This window comes from Microtus pennsylvanicus, chromosome 7, assembly GCF_037038515.1.
Source record: "Microtus pennsylvanicus isolate mMicPen1 chromosome 7, mMicPen1.hap1, whole genome shotgun sequence".
Lineage (NCBI taxonomy): Eukaryota > Metazoa > Chordata > Mammalia > Rodentia > Cricetidae > Microtus > Microtus pennsylvanicus.
The window spans coordinates 25,208,592-25,223,979 of record NC_134585.1 but is presented as its reverse complement, the minus strand read 5'-3'; the positions used below and the strand labels follow the sequence as shown (position 1 = coordinate 25,223,979).

The following is a 15,388-nucleotide window of genomic DNA, read 5'->3' as shown; positions in this document are numbered from 1 at the left end:
CTTGTTTTGTATTTTATTGCAAGTCAGTCCACTTGTACCTAATGAGATACAAAACATGTAAGCCATTACCCTTGCTTTTGAGTTTAAATGTTTTGTCATTTATGATTGTTGCAGATATTCCTAAAACACTGATGTGGTCATATTCATTGTGTTTGAACTATTAGAAAGTATCTTTCTCTCTCTTTTTCTTTTCTCTTTTTGAGATAGGAGGATCTAGAAGCAGAGGGCTTGGAAGGGTGCTGCTTACTTGAAGATTTACGTGAGGACTTGATCCTCATGGCTTGCTCTAACCTTCTCTCTCTCTCTCTCTCTCTCTCTCTCTCTCTCTCTTTCTCTCTCTCTCTTTCTCTCTCTCTCTCTTTTCGAGACAGGGTTTCTCTGTGGCTTTGGAGCCTGTCCTGGAACTAGCTCTTGTAGACCAGGCTGGTCTCGAACTCACAGAGATCCGCCTGCCTCTGCCTCTCAAATTTTGGGATTAAAGGCATGCACCACCACTGCCCAGCCCAGCCTGCTTTCTTATACACCCTAGGACCACCAGCCCGGAGTGGCCCCTTTCACATCAATTATCAAAAGAAAGTTACCTACAAGCTAATTTTATGGAGGCATTTTCTTGATTAAGATTTCTTTTTCCCAGTAGTCATACTACCTTGAGTCAACTTGTCATAAAAACTAGGCAGTACATCATCCATGACAAAGCCCTTCGGTACCTAGAACATTCATGCACCAAAGCAGTATTTTTGCTGCATCACCTCCCAGCACAGCCAGGCTCCTCCATCAGCACCGTGTCAATAGAAATGATGCCAGAACCAGAACTTTCCACTGCCTAGCAGTCTTGAGTTCATTTCTTGAATGTGAACAGAGGGCAAAGATAGAACCTGGACTTATTTCTCCACCTGGCAACAATAAGGCAGCTTACATTTCAGAGATATACCACAGAAGGAGGCTAAACCATGAAGTTCACATACGATCCCTACCGTGATGTAATGTAAAAATGTTCATGTTCTAATAGAAAAATAACGTGCCTTTTTAAAAATTGAAAAGATCTGATAGAAGGTTGTGGTGGGGCATGCATTTAATTCCAATACTCAAGAGAAAAAGGCAGGTGGATCTCGGAGTCTTAAGACCAGTGTGGTCTACATAAGTTCCAGGCCAGCCAGGGCTACAATAGTAAGATTCTGTCTTTAATTAATTAGATAATAGATACCGACATGAGTTAATGAGAAATTAGAAATATCTGTCAAAGACCTTAAACCAGTCTTAATAAAAATGCTTCAGTGAGCAATTTTAAAGAAATTGAATAAGGAACCAAACGGAAGCTTTACAAGTGCAACGTTGACTAAAAAAAACCCAAAGAAAATGAAAATCAGGATGGATGGGTTTGATTAATTGAAGAAAGAACTGGGGAACAAGATGATGAAGTAAAAAAAAATTACCCTATCTGTGCAACATAAAAATTTCTGGGTGTCAGGGAACTATGGAACTGTTATTTTAACAAATCTAATATTTTATTGTAACCTTGAATCAGGAAGAGAAAGCCTATTATATTAGAGAGGCTAAATAGACCAGTTAAGAGACAGATTTTGATTATGTAGATTTTTAAAAAATAATTCAAATATATGTTGTTTTTTTTTTTACAGGAAGTTTACCTTATGTTTAACAGTATAGACAATTGAAAGTAAAAAAGATGAGAAAACATACATTTTGATAACATTAATTAAAGTAGCTTAAGGGAAACTTTATTAATACCAATCAGAGAAGTGTTAGGTAAAATAGACTTCAGAACAAAGTCAACAACCAGAGACTACAGTCAACAGCAGTAGGAGATACCTTCTCAAATTTCCAACGTAGATTGTATTGTGGTCTTCAGCACTGGTAATGGCCACTCAGGAACAAATCCAGCATTCACACCCAGACTCCCAACAGTATGACCAGCATCTATAAACCACCCCCTAAGATACTGCTCACTTCTGGGATCAGCGTCCCTGACCTGACCTTGCAAAGAACTGCCCCAACATGAATAGCCTTTTTAGCCTGACACCTGCAGAAGCATTCTGATGTGTGACCATCAATCTATGAAAGACTGATAGAACTAGTTAGTTTCTGTGACCAGACCTCATAGAAGATTGCCCAGGGGTATGAAAGGAAGCCCAAGAGATTGGAGACTGGAACCAGCTTGCAAGTGAGACTGCATTCAGACTCTTAACTTCATGCAGCCCTCTCCCCATTCAACTGTATCCCTTCTTTATTTAATAACCTATATTAATTTGACAGGCCAGCTCTACCCCAGTCTTTTATTCTGTCTTTCTCTTCCATATCTTCTTTTATTTTAAAAAAGAATTAATATTGTAGGCTGTTTTCACACTTTTTTAAAAATTTATTTTGTGTATGTGTATATTAAGTTCCTCTCTTTTGTCATAAAATGCCATGACCAAAAGTAACTTAGGGAGAGAAGAGCTTATTTGGCTTATTGGTTAGTCTATCATCAGGGGAAGGCAAAGCAGGAACCTGAAGGCAGGAACTGCAGCAGAAACCGTGGAGGAACACTGCTTGCTGGCTTGCCTCTCATCTTGTTCAGCTTGCTTTCTTATGTAGTCCAGGAATGCCTGCTCAGAGATGGCACCGCCACACTGGAATGGACCCTTTCATGTCAAGAAAATGCCCCACAGGCTTGCCTACAGGTTCATTTGATGGTAGCGTTTTCTCTACCATCGATTCTCTCCTTCCACTATGTGGATCCTGGGAATCAAACTCAATTCCCTAGTGTATGCACCTTTATCCACTGAGCCATCTTGCCACTGAGGCCACCATAATGATTTCTCTTCCTCCTCCTTTCTTCTCTCCCCTTCACTTTATTCTTTTTCATTTTCCTTACCATAGGCTTTCCCAAAGAACATAGGCTGACCTGGCTTGTGGAGTCTGTACACTTCAGCCTCCTGATAGATGAGACTATTGTCAGTTATCTGATAGCACTTTTTTTTTTTAACTTTCCTTCCTTATTTATTTTCCCAGGCTATCCTCAGATTTGCTGTGTAACTGAGGACCTTGAACTCTTGATCCTCCTGCTTCTCCCTCCCAGTTGCTCAGGTTATAGGTATGCACTATCAAACTTGGCTTGTACAGTACTGGGATTGAGCCCGGGTTCTGTGAATGCTAGGTGAGCACTGTACTAACTAAGGTATATCCCCCGTTACCACACTCTTCTCACTCTGCCTTTACTCTAAACTGTCTTATGCCTACCTGTCTCTACTGCTCCACATTTCTCTTTACTCTTCCTTTTACTTTGTTTCTACCAACCATCTAATTGGATGTAAGGCCAGGTCAATAGAACAGAATTCAGGCGGCCTGGTAGTATAAGCCTAGCTAATTACTTATGGCTCAGGACCAGAGCATCTGACTTAGAGGGGATCTACTGCTGCCATTTCCCTAAACTATATAATGTCTACCTGTATTCTAAATATTTAACCTTATACTCACAATAAGTGTGGCTTCCCCCCTTATTAAATAAGTTTCTTTTTGTATCATATGGGGACTATTACAGAAAGCCACAACTGATCAAAATTCAGAGAACAACTGGCTGTGGGGTGTCCAGCTCCAACTGATAAATCTGTTATACAACCCATATTCTTGAGGCTCAGGGAACACAGAGAAAAGAGGGACGTAGAAAGATTATAAGAGCTAGAGGATCAGGAAGTGTGCTGCACGGTTGTGTCTTCTCTGTATGACAAGGAAGCTGCATTCTAGAAATCTCAAAAGTGTGGTTGCCTAAACACTGGTTGACAAGCTAACCTAGATGAGGGAAATCTTCACAGGGCCCCACCCCTAAATAGATAACTACAGACAGTGAATGAGTACTGAAAGAGGGAGACTCAGTCTTCCTCAGAGACAGGCCCTCTAACTGGTTATCCAATAGCATGTGGTCAGCCCTAAAACATATAAAGCATACATACGACAATAATAATTAAAGAAGGGCTGGAGAGATGGCTCAGAGGTTAAGAGCACTGGCTGCTCTTCCAAAGGTCCTGAGTTCAATTCCCAGCAACCACATGGTGGCTCACAACCATCTGTAATGAGATCTGGTGCCCTCTTCTGGCCTGCAGGCATACGTGCAGGCAGAATACTGTATACATAATAAATCTTTAAAAAAAATTAAAAAAAAATAATAATTAAAGAAAAGGAGGCCATAAATTTGAGAAGTGGGGAGGTACAGGAGGAGTTGGGGTAATGTAAATGTAGTACATGTTGCTATTGTTTTGAGACAGGGTCTCACTCTGTAGTCCTGGCTGTCCTGGAGCTTGATTTGTAGATCTTGCTGCCCTGGATCTCAGAGATCCACCTACTTGTCTCTCCTAAGTGCTGGGGTTAAAGGTATATGTCATCATGCCCAGCAGTATGAAATTTTCAAAATTATTTTAAGTGTATGGGTGTTTGCCTGCATGTATTTCTGAATACCACATATGTACAGAGACCAGAAAAGGATGTTGGAGCCCGTGGAACTGGAGTTACAGGTAGTTGTGAACCACTATGTTGGTGCTGGGAACTGAACCCAGGTCCCCTAGAAGAACAGCTAGTGTCTTAACTGCTGAGCCAAATTCTCCAGCTCCTATATATGAAATTAAAAAGAAAAAAAAATTAAAGATTGGCAAGCCCTTACCCAAACTATTCAATGGAAGAGAATGACAACTAAAATTAGTAAAATTGGAGATGAAAAGGGAGAGATTACAGCAGATACTAATGAAATTCAGAAAGCTATAAGGACACACCTTAAAAACTTATATTCCAATCAATTAGAAAATAAAAAAGTGGATGATTTTTTTTTTTTTTTTTAGTTTTTTGAGACAGGGTTTCTCTGTAGCTTTGGAGCCTGTCCTGGCACTAGCTCTTGTAGACCAGGCTGGCCTCGAATTCACAGAGATCTGCCTGCCTTTGCCTCCCGAGTGCTGGGATTAAAGGCATGTGCCACCACCGCCTGGCTGGATGAATTTTATAGATGCAAAATTAAACTGAAATAAAGCAAAGCAGTTCAAACAAATCTATAAAAGTTAACAAAATTGAGGTTGTGGAGAAGATGATGATGTGGCTTCTTTATTTCAAGTGTTGGCTAATTAATACTGAGAGGTTTTGGACATTCACCAGATCTGTACACAGAATAAAAACCTCCAGATGTCTGTTTACCTATATTTATTTATGCTTTATAGTAGTGTTTTTATTGTGAGTATGTTATATACCAGGTTAAAACTATCCTATATTACTGTCTGGTAGTGGTGTTTATCACAAAGGACATTTTGGTGAAGTATAGAAAATAATATCTAATTTACTACAAGACAAAAAGTTTCAGTGATTCCTTATGATTCTGAAAGGTATATGACTTATTTTTTTTATTCTACTATGCCGCTCTAATGGCTATTTGTCTATTTTGTTGAACTTTTAAATGTACAGTATTGGCTGGATGGTGGTGGTGCACACCTTTAATCCCAGCACTCAGAAGGCAGAGGCAGGCCGATCTTTGTGAGTTCTAGGCCAACCTGGTCTACAAGAGTTAGTTCCAGGAGAGGCTCCAAAGCTACAGAGAAACCCTGTCCTGTCTCAAAAAAAAAAAAAAAACAGTACAAGAGCACATTACTTATAGTTTCATTTTGTCCTTGCTCATCTGGAGCCTTTTTACTTTTTCTTGCCTCGTTTCCCTGGCTAGAAACTTCAGAACTGTGGTGGTTAGAATAAGAGCAGCCTCTATAGGCTATGTATTTGAATGCTTAGTCTTTAGGGGGTGGCTCTAATTGAGAAAGATTACGAGGTGTGACCTTGTTGGAATAAGTGTGTCATCGGGGGTCGGTTTTGAGATTTCAAAAGGCTAAGCCAGGCCCAGTGGTTCTCTCTTCCTCAGCTTTCTTCTACAGCACAATGTCTGTCTGCATGTCACCCTGCTCCCTGCCATGATGATAATGGACTAACCCTCCGAAACTGTGAGGCAGCTTCAATTAATACTTTATTTTATAGGAGTTGCTATGGGGCTGGAGAGATGCCTCAGGGGTTAAGAGCACTAGCTGCTTTTCCAAAGGTCTCGAGTTTGATTCCCAGCAACCACATGGAGGCTCACAACCATCTATAGTGAGATTTGATGCCCTCTTCTGACATAAAGGTGTGCCTGCAGATAGAGCACTCATATACATAAAATAAATAAATCTAAAAAACCCCACATCTCAAAAGGAAATGTCAAAGAGGCTGGGGGTGTAGTTCAGTGGTAGAGTACTTGCTTATCAAATGAGAATGAGTGGATTCAATTCCCAGTGCTAGGGGAAAACAAAAAAATACTAGAAGAGAGAAACTTCTGTACAAGATGGAAAATGCCAATAAGCATATAAGATGTAAATTATAACAAAAATTGTTATATTTATGGTATTTTTTTTTATAATGTCAGGGTATTATAAAAAAGTTGTCATGGTGTCTCTTCTAGGCAGTAGAACACTGACTAAGACAGGGACATCGTTGGTAGATATGTCTTGCTTGTCTTTTTCTGGCTTTCCCCATTGGATATATCTAGCTATTTTTGTAGCTGTCCTTTATTAGATGATGGGTTATTTACTTATTTTTTTCATCATAAAGAGGAATTAAATTTTAGACCCCTTTCTACATCCATTGAAAGAATCAGGGTTTTATCAGTGTGTGTGTTTTTATATGTAATCTTTATTATATTAGTATGATTTGTATTACAGTGTTTTATTTCTAGACATTAAAAATCTTGTATTTTAGAATTAGTTAATTCTACTTGAACATGGTTTATATTTTTTAGATGCTTGATTTTTTTCTTTATTTCCTAGTAGTTTTGAGCATTTTTGTAACATTCATAATTGTTACATTTTACCAATTTTTTGTTTGTTGCTTTATTTGTAGTGCCTCTGACTTCATGTCCTCTGGTGGTTTGATGAGAGATGTCCCCAGAAGGCTGGGGTACTTGAACACTTGATCCTCATTTGGTGGTCTGTCTGGGGAGGCTGAGGAGGCGTGAGTGAGCTTGGTGGAGGAAGGATGGTACTAGAGGCAGCTTTGAGAGTGCACAGACTTGCTGCACTTCCAGTTCTCTCCTGCTTCCTGCTCCTGCCTCCTGCTCCTGCCACCATGCCTGTCACTTGCTGCATGCCTCCCAGCCATGATGGCTTTTACCCTTGGAATAAGATGAATAAGAATTTGTCACAGCAACTGAAGTGTTAGGTGATCCCGAGCTTTCATACGGGGTTGGTGGTTTAGCTGGGTGGTAGCTGGACTCAGTTCCCAGCACACAGGGTTGGGGACGTCCATAGCTTATTCTTCTGATTCAAACAGACTGGAGTTTTGGTCAAACGAAGGCTTTGGTTTTATCTTCTTCTTCAGCTTTCTTCTATTTGCAGTAATTTTCCTTTACACATGTAAAGAAGATTAGAGTTTCTAAAGTGTTAAGTGTGGTTGAAATGTCTAGGAACTGTCTTGGTCAGAATCTTGACTTGTCAGTGTGTAGCAGAGCTGGCCGTGTTTATTTTGGGTTCTTCCACTTCTGTCTGAGTGTGGTGACAAACCCACACTCCCAGCACATGGGAGGCAGATGCAGGAGGACCTCTGTGTGTTTGAGGCTGCAGAGTGAGTTCCAGGCCAGCTAGTGCTACACAGTGAGACCCTTTCTCGAAATAAATAAATGGAATTAGTGGGGCCTGTTTCTTTGATATCCTAAATGGCACCTTTGTTGGCCATAAGAGGAGCAAATGAATGATTTAATGTTGTCAGAAGGACCTAGAAAATAGAAAATATATGCTGTGTGCTCATGACTTTTATGTCAACTTGACACAAGCTAGAATCATCAGAGAGGAGGTAGCCTCAGTTAAGAAAATGTCTTCACAAGATTGGACTGTAGGCAAGCCTGTAGGTATTAGTGATTGATAGGGAGGGCCCAGCCCATTGTGAGCAGTGCTATCCCTGGGCGAGTGGTTCTGGGTTCTATAAGAAATCAGACTGAGCAAACCATGGGGAACAGCATCCCTGAATGGCCTCTGCATCAGCTCCTGTCCTGTTTTTGTTTAGTGATGAGCAGTAATGTGAATGCATAAGCCAAATAAACCCTTGTCCTCCCCAAGTTGCTTTAGTCATGGTGTTTCGTCACAGCAAGAGCAGCTCTAAGGCATGCTATATCTAACCATTGCCCTCGGTTAGTCACAGAACTGCAGTGCTGGAGGGTTGAACTTTGGACTGCAAGGCTCCTACTGTATTTTTAAAGCTGACTCTACCATACAGGGAAGCACTCAAGTGCTTCTTTTGTCTCTGGCACTCTGCTGTCTGTTGTCTGTTGTCCTGGTTGTAAACAGCAGCAAACAATTTTCCATAACATAAGTTAAGAAGGCACTTAGTGAAAAACTAAGTTAGGTTAAGACAAAGGAAAGGCCAGGCCTCTTAGTCAGCCTCTTCAGGTTATCTCTCTTGAGTCAACCCCGCTTGTGCGTCATGCTTCTTAGTTGGCTGAAGTTTCCCATATTGGAGTAGAGCAGTCTGCCTGACCTTATTTGGACATGTGCTCATCCTTGGTCTCTGAAGTCAGGGTTTTCCCCCTCCTATTTATTAAATTTTCTCCTCTTTATTTATTAATCCAGATTAATAGAGATTTGAACCCCAGGGTCCTGTGCCTAGTAGGGAAATAGTCCACTTTTGGGCTATATCCCCAGCCCTCAGGGCTTCTATATTCACTCTTTCCTAAGGAGAAATGCAGGAATGGATTAGAAAAAATAATAAATGTCCACATTTTACCCAATTTTTGACTAATCCTTAAACAAACTAGAGTCTGAGCATGGTATTTGGTGTTAAGATATGTGTTTAACATGCACGAGGCCTTAGATTCAATCCCAAGCATCTCTCTCTCTCTCTCTCTCTTTCACACACACACTAAAATTAAAGAAATTAGTGCTTACTAGGATGTACCCCATCTATAATAAAGAGTTTTTAAAAAGTTGTTAGCTGGGTGGTGGTGGTGCACACCTTTAATTCCAGCACTCAGGAGGCAGAGGCATTTAGATCTCTTGAGTACAAGGCCAGCCTGGTCTACAGAGTGAGTTTCAGGACAGCCAGGGCTATACAGAGAGAGAAACCCTGTCTCAATAAAAGTTGTTGTTGGGGCTGGAGAGATGGCTCAGAGGTTAAGAGCATTGCCTGCTCTTCCAAAGGTCCTGAGTTCAATTCCCAGCAACCACATGGTGGCTCACAACCATCTGTAATGGGGTCTGGCGCCCTCCTCTGGCTTGCAGGCATACACACAGGAAGAATATTGTATACATAATAAATAAATAATTTAAAAAAACTCTTAAAAAAAAAGTTGTTGTTACTATTGTGTATATATGGACGATATGCATCTGGGTGTGCATTGTGTGGTTTATAGGACATCAGAGGACAACTCTGTGGAGTTGGTTCTCTTTTTTTTACACTTTTAGTTGGGTTCCAAAGATCAAACTCAGGTTGCCAGACTTGTGCAGCAAGTGCTTTTACACACTAAGCCATCTCACTGGCCCTTATAAGGAAGACAGGCATAATGGTGCTATTCTGTAATACTATGACTAAAGAAACTAAAATAGCGGGATCATGAGTTCTCTAGGCCAGCTGGGGTCCTTAAAGAGTTTGAAGGTATATTGGGTTACATAAAGAGACATGTCTTGGGGTGGGGCACACACAAACAAAGTGGTGGGAACATGGAAGAAAAGAATTTTGTAGTCAAATAGATTGATAGTAGGACTTCAGGAGAGTGGTCCATGTGAGGTTGAAAAGAGTATTTTAGTCTAACAGAAACAGAACAGTAAAGCTGTTAAAGTTTACATGATAAAAATTAGCTGGGGTGAGGTGGTATATAACTGCTGTCCAGGCACTTGGGAGAATAAAGAGGAGGGATTGTAAATTGGAGGCCAACCCGAGCCACACAGCAAGTTCCTTTACTGAAAGAAAAGAGAAAGAAACAGACTGAGAGACTGGGGACAGGATATCAGGTCCTCATACAAGATGTTTCCAAGCTACCTCACTATGGGAGGTGTCAGATTAATGTAGTGCTGATCAGATTTGCTCCATTGTAAATTAATTGTAAATACCAAAAAATATTTATTCATGCTTATGAGGCATAGAGGTAGATTGAGGTAGAATGAAGACTTTTCATATAAGACCTCTGCATCATGGTCCTAGCTAATAAATAAGCCAGATAGACAGATCTCAGCATCAGAAGTCACTGCTGGATCTGTAAGCTGTTAAAGAGAGTCCCGTAAAGAATTAGAATTTATATGCATGAGGCCATCCTCATGAGAAAACTTGCTGGACCTTCTCCTAGAACAATTTGTGAGAACCCTTTTCTTGTCTGCCCCCAATCAGGGCAGGCATGGCCTTCCAGATGACACAATTATACTCTTCTGAGACAGTTCTCCCTCCTTTCCTCTTTCCCTCTCCCCTTCCTTCTCCCCCCGTGTTTCTTGGCATTTCAAGACAAGAGTTTCTCTGTGTAACCCTGACTGTCCTGGAACTTGCTCTGTAGACCAAACTGGCCTCAAACTCAGATCTATCTGCTGCTATCTTCTGAGTTCTAGTGCTGGGATTTAAGGTGTACATCACCACCACCCAGCTTGGTGCCCTTAAATAATTGTTGCTGTGTGGTTGCTGCAAATGGCCAGTGGCCAGTGCTGTGTAAAGTTGCAGAGCCAACTGAGGACTGTGGCCCACACTTGGCAGGATTTAAAGGGAGTCATGATAATGGAGCCTTTGTTAGAAGCCCTAGCTGGGCTACAGTTTCTCCGAGGCCAGGCTGAGGATCACAGAATCTTAAGTGGAGGCTTTAGAAAACAGCCCTGTTCTCTTTGGCTGGAAATGATGACAGCAGACACTGAAGTAAGTTTGGGGGTATTCTTGCTGTTTGGAAAGAATTTTTTTACTTTGCAGATGATCCTGATAAACTTCATAAACTGCTAAGGAACATGAGACTGCACATGCAGGCTGGCTTCTGTAGATCCAAGCCAGCTTCCCCGGAATCTCTGGAGACCTGCTCTTTGCCCACACCACAGCTACTGCTCTGGACTCTGATAGATTTGGTAGTATGTGGAAGAGTCGTGGGCCAGTTGATTCGCAATTTGAATGTATACAATAATCTCTGGACTATATATAGGCAAACCTAAAATTGATCAGCTTCCAGCTAGATAATCTTGAACACTGGGGAACATTTGGATTTCTTTATTAGATTCTTCTTCTGTATCATGTTATTTAATTCCTACAGCTTTTTTTTTTAAAAAAACTTTATTTAACTTTATTTCATGCATGTTGGTATAACAATGTCAGATTCTCTTGAACTGGAGCTATAGACAGCTGCGAGCTGCCATGTGGGTGCTGGGAATTGAACCCGGGTCCTCTGGAGGAGCAGTCAGTGCTCTTAACCACTGAACCATCGCTCCAGCCCCTAATTCCTACAGCTTTTGTAGAAAAACCAAGCTATTGCCATCTTCCTATTTTCAGATGAACTAAAACCAGAACATTCTTGTCTCCTCACAGAGTGGCTGGTAACTGGTAAGGTGAAAGAGAATCCTGAATCCTGTCGTTTAGGATCCCATGTATTTCTATGGCATTAAACTCTTTCTCAGAAGTCTGCTTAGTACTGGGGAGCAAAATATTTAAACTGTTTATTCTTGGGGGGGGGAGGAGCGTAGTGTCTCATGCCTTTAATCCCAGCTCTTGGGAAGCAGAGGCAGGTGGATCTCTGTGAGTTCATAGCCAGCCTAGTCTACAGAGTGAGTTCCAGGACAGCCAGAACTGCATATTGAGGCCTTGTTTTGAAAATAAAATAAGATAAATAAAAATCTGGTTATTCTGAAACCAAACAAACTGCCTGATGTTTCACCAAGCTTTATTAAGCTACTGAAGTCCAGGACAGGTTAGGTGGCTCTTGGTTAGTACTGCTGGGGACAGCTTTTTCTCTAAAGTATGTCTTCTTGCTGCTTGTAGAGAATTTCTTGCTGTTAGAGATAAAGCATGATTTTTTTCACCATTAGTTACTCTGTTTTGTGTGTAGAAAGCTCTGTATTTGCTGTATACCAGAATAATTTGTTATCAGTGTTAGTCCATGTCTGTCCAGATACAGTTAAAGGATTATGCCAGTTTATGAAATCCAGAGCCCCACTGGTGGGCAGCCTGACCAGATATACAATGTGATGATGGTTTTAGGACGCTGCCAGACTGTGCTAACTCATGGAACAGATTTGGGTCTTTTTTGGTTTTGTTTTGTTTATTTTTGAGACAGGTTTTTGCTGTATAGCTCTGACTGTCCTCTCACCATGTAGACTAGGCTGACCCTTAACTCAAGGAGATTCACCTGCCTCTGTGCTGGGATTAACAGTGTGTGCCTCCATTGCCCGACCTGAATTGGGTCTTTTAAAACCATCTCATCATTTTTCCCTCTCTTCTGTCCTTCCCTTTCTTTTCCTTGCTTCCTTCCCTCTTTTGTTTGTTCTCCCTCCTTCCCTTCTCTCCCATTTTCCTTTTATTTTTTTGAACTATATAGTGTTTTTATTGATTAACACAGGAGTTCTGAACAGGTCATTTTAACACATCAAATATATTTTAAGGGTCATTTGCTATTCTTTATAATAAAAATAGAAAGTTTCTATAAAAATCTCAAATTTAAGGATAAAATAAAACTGCTGTCAAGGAACTCAGCTTAGATATAGGAGTTGTGCTGTAGACGTCTCAACTGGAGCTGAGCACTCTACTGTCAGGTGTTCTCTGTAACTTGGTCGGTGACGACTTCTGTAATAGACTCCAGCTGATACAAAAAGAAGCTGCTTTTGCTGGGCTGTGGTGGCGCACGCCTTTAATCCCAGCATTTGGGAGGTAGAGACAGGTGGATATCTGTGAGTTTGAGGCCAGCCTGGTCTACAGAGCGAGTTCTAGGACAGCCAGGGCTGTTACACAGAGACTCTGTCTCAAAAAGCAAAGAAGAAGAAGAAGTAGCAGCAGCAACAACAACTTCTTTGATGAGGGTTGAAAGCTAAGCTTGCTTGCGAGTCTAAGTACTTAGGATGCAGCTAGAAACTGCACTATTTAGGAGAGTGGCAGTAGTAGATTCTCACGGTCTCACCAGCCATGGTCAATACCAGTTATGAGTGACAGGTTCAGTTTGGATGGGATGTCTTAGTATGTTACCCAGGCTGGCCTTGAACTCCTGGGCTCAAGAGAGCTTGCTGCCTATCATCTGACAATACAAAAGTGCACCACCACACAACAGCCTTTTACAGCTGAGGTTTTGCTTCACAGTGAAGTGGTATAAAGAGTGTAGCTCAGTGGTAGAGAGCCCACTTAACATGTGTGAGAGATTGGGCTCCATCCAAGAAAGAAAACAAAGAGTAAAGGGAAAGAGGGTAAGAAATAAACGTCCCCTGGTGGGAGAGATGGCTCTGTGGTTAAGAGCACTTGCTGTTCTTGCAGAGGACCCAGGTTCAGTTCCCAGCACCTATAGAGTAGCTTACAACCATCTTACAAAAACTCCAGTTTTAGGGGATCCAGTATTCCCTTCTGAACTTTGGACCAGGCATGGGTATGGTACAGATATACATACAGGCAAAACATTCATACACATAAAAATAAAATAAATATATATTTAAATAATTTTTAAGGAAATAATGTTACCATTCTATTGAAGAACAAAATCCTAGATTGGTTTTAATCAGAACTCAAAGGACAGGGAAAACCTTGCTAACCAAAAGTGCACTCTGGCCAGGCGGTGGTGGTGCACACCTTTAATCCCAGCACTCGGGAGGCAGAGGCAGGAGGATCTCTGTGAGTTCTAGGCCAGCCTGGTCTACAAGAGCTAGTGCCAGGACAGGCTCCAAAGCTACAGAGAAACCCTGTCTCGAAAAACTTAAAAAAAAAAAAACAACCAAAAGTGCACTCTGGTAGTGCATATGTGATTTTCCTAAACACAGACAGTCATGACTGTTACTGCTTCATGTTTCCTGAGACCAAGTGTTTGAAAACTGATTTGAAATTCCCAAAACATGTTGTAACCCCTGAGAAGTGTTATGACACTGAGCGTGTTGCTTGTTATGAGTGACTGTCATGAGACTGTCTTAGTGCCGTTTACTGAGACTGGCACCATGCTTCCTACTGTATATGTAGGAACAGTAGCTGCTTTTTCTTTACTACATTTATGTGTATGAGTGTTCTAGCTGCATGTGTCTATATGCATGCTTAGTGCCCTTGCAGGCCAGAAGAGCAAGTCAGATCTCCAGGAACTGGAGTTACAGATGGTTGTAAACTGCCATGCTGGAGCTGGGAATTAAACAGAGGTCTTTTTCAGGAATAAATTCTCTTAACCATTAAGCCATTTTTTCAGCCCATAGTAGGTGCTTTTTTCAAGCCAAGTTTCTGGTTCCTGAACAGCTTGCTTCAGCAACGTATTTCTTTATAGCCTGTTGTATGTTCCAAATAGTCCAAAAGGTACTCAAGTGAAGAACTATGCTTTATTTATCTATGTATGCTGTACCCAGTACCTATAATAGATACATGTATTCATTGCCTACATATTTGCTAAAATGAAAAATGGATGTTTTCCGTTTACCATATTTGTTTGACATTTACACCTGTTCTTTATGATAGAAACTGGATAATGATAAAATAACAGTTATACTACTTAAAGATTAGTTTTTACTAAATGTGTTTACTAAATTATATTCATTTTTTGTGAAATGTGTATACATTTCACTTCTGAGATCAAAACCAGGACCTCATTCATATGTGTTAGACAAGTAGCAGAAACGCTGGGTGGTGGTGCGCATCTTTAATCCCAGCACTCAGGAGGCAGAGGCAGCCTGGTCTACAAGAGCTAGTTCCAGGACATCTCCAAAGCTACAGAGAAACCGTATCTCGAAAAACCAACCAACCAACCAAACAAACAAACAGGTATCAGAAACATCCTATGTTTGAATTTTCATCTTCATGATTTCATTTTAGCATTTCCAAAGCATCAAGATTTAGAGAAAATGGTTATTATTCAGTTTTATTGATGCCTATGCTGAATATCAGAAATTTTGACTGAACCAACAAGTTCCAGCCAATAAGTGGTATACGTATATTCAAGACTAATTTTATTGTCAGTGTTCTGTTATGGCTGCATGATATGAAATGCTTATGACCTGACTTCTGGTCAGCAGTTGTGGTTCTTAGTTTTTCAGTTATTAAATGTACTTAAAAGTTTTTTTCCCATCAGTGCATATGACTTGCAGTGTAAACGAAGGACCCAAAGCTTAAGGTGCACAGGTTAGCTATACTTTTTCATGAATTTTATACACATAGAGAAATGATTGAGTATAATTAATATTGGGATATACCCAGTATCATATACCTAGAGCCTCCTGATTCCAAA

At 40.8% G+C, this 15,388-nt stretch overlaps 1 protein-coding gene across 5 annotated transcripts in view; it reads left to right on the top strand.

Annotated features, from left to right (window-relative positions):
- Window positions 1-15,388, top strand: part of Lims1 (LIM zinc finger domain containing 1) — a 117,182-nt gene that overhangs the window by 4,840 nt on the left and 96,954 nt on the right. Inside the window, exon 1 of one of the 5 annotated variants that reach the window (XM_075980244.1) lies at window positions 10,729-10,869. The exons of 3 other annotated variants lie outside the window; for them this stretch is intronic. The gene's annotated coding sequence lies outside the window, so the exon portion shown is untranslated. Of the gene's footprint in view, window positions 1-10,728; window positions 10,870-15,388 lie in introns of those variants that run through there. One more of the 5 variants, XM_075980243.1, reaches the window with a different exon arrangement.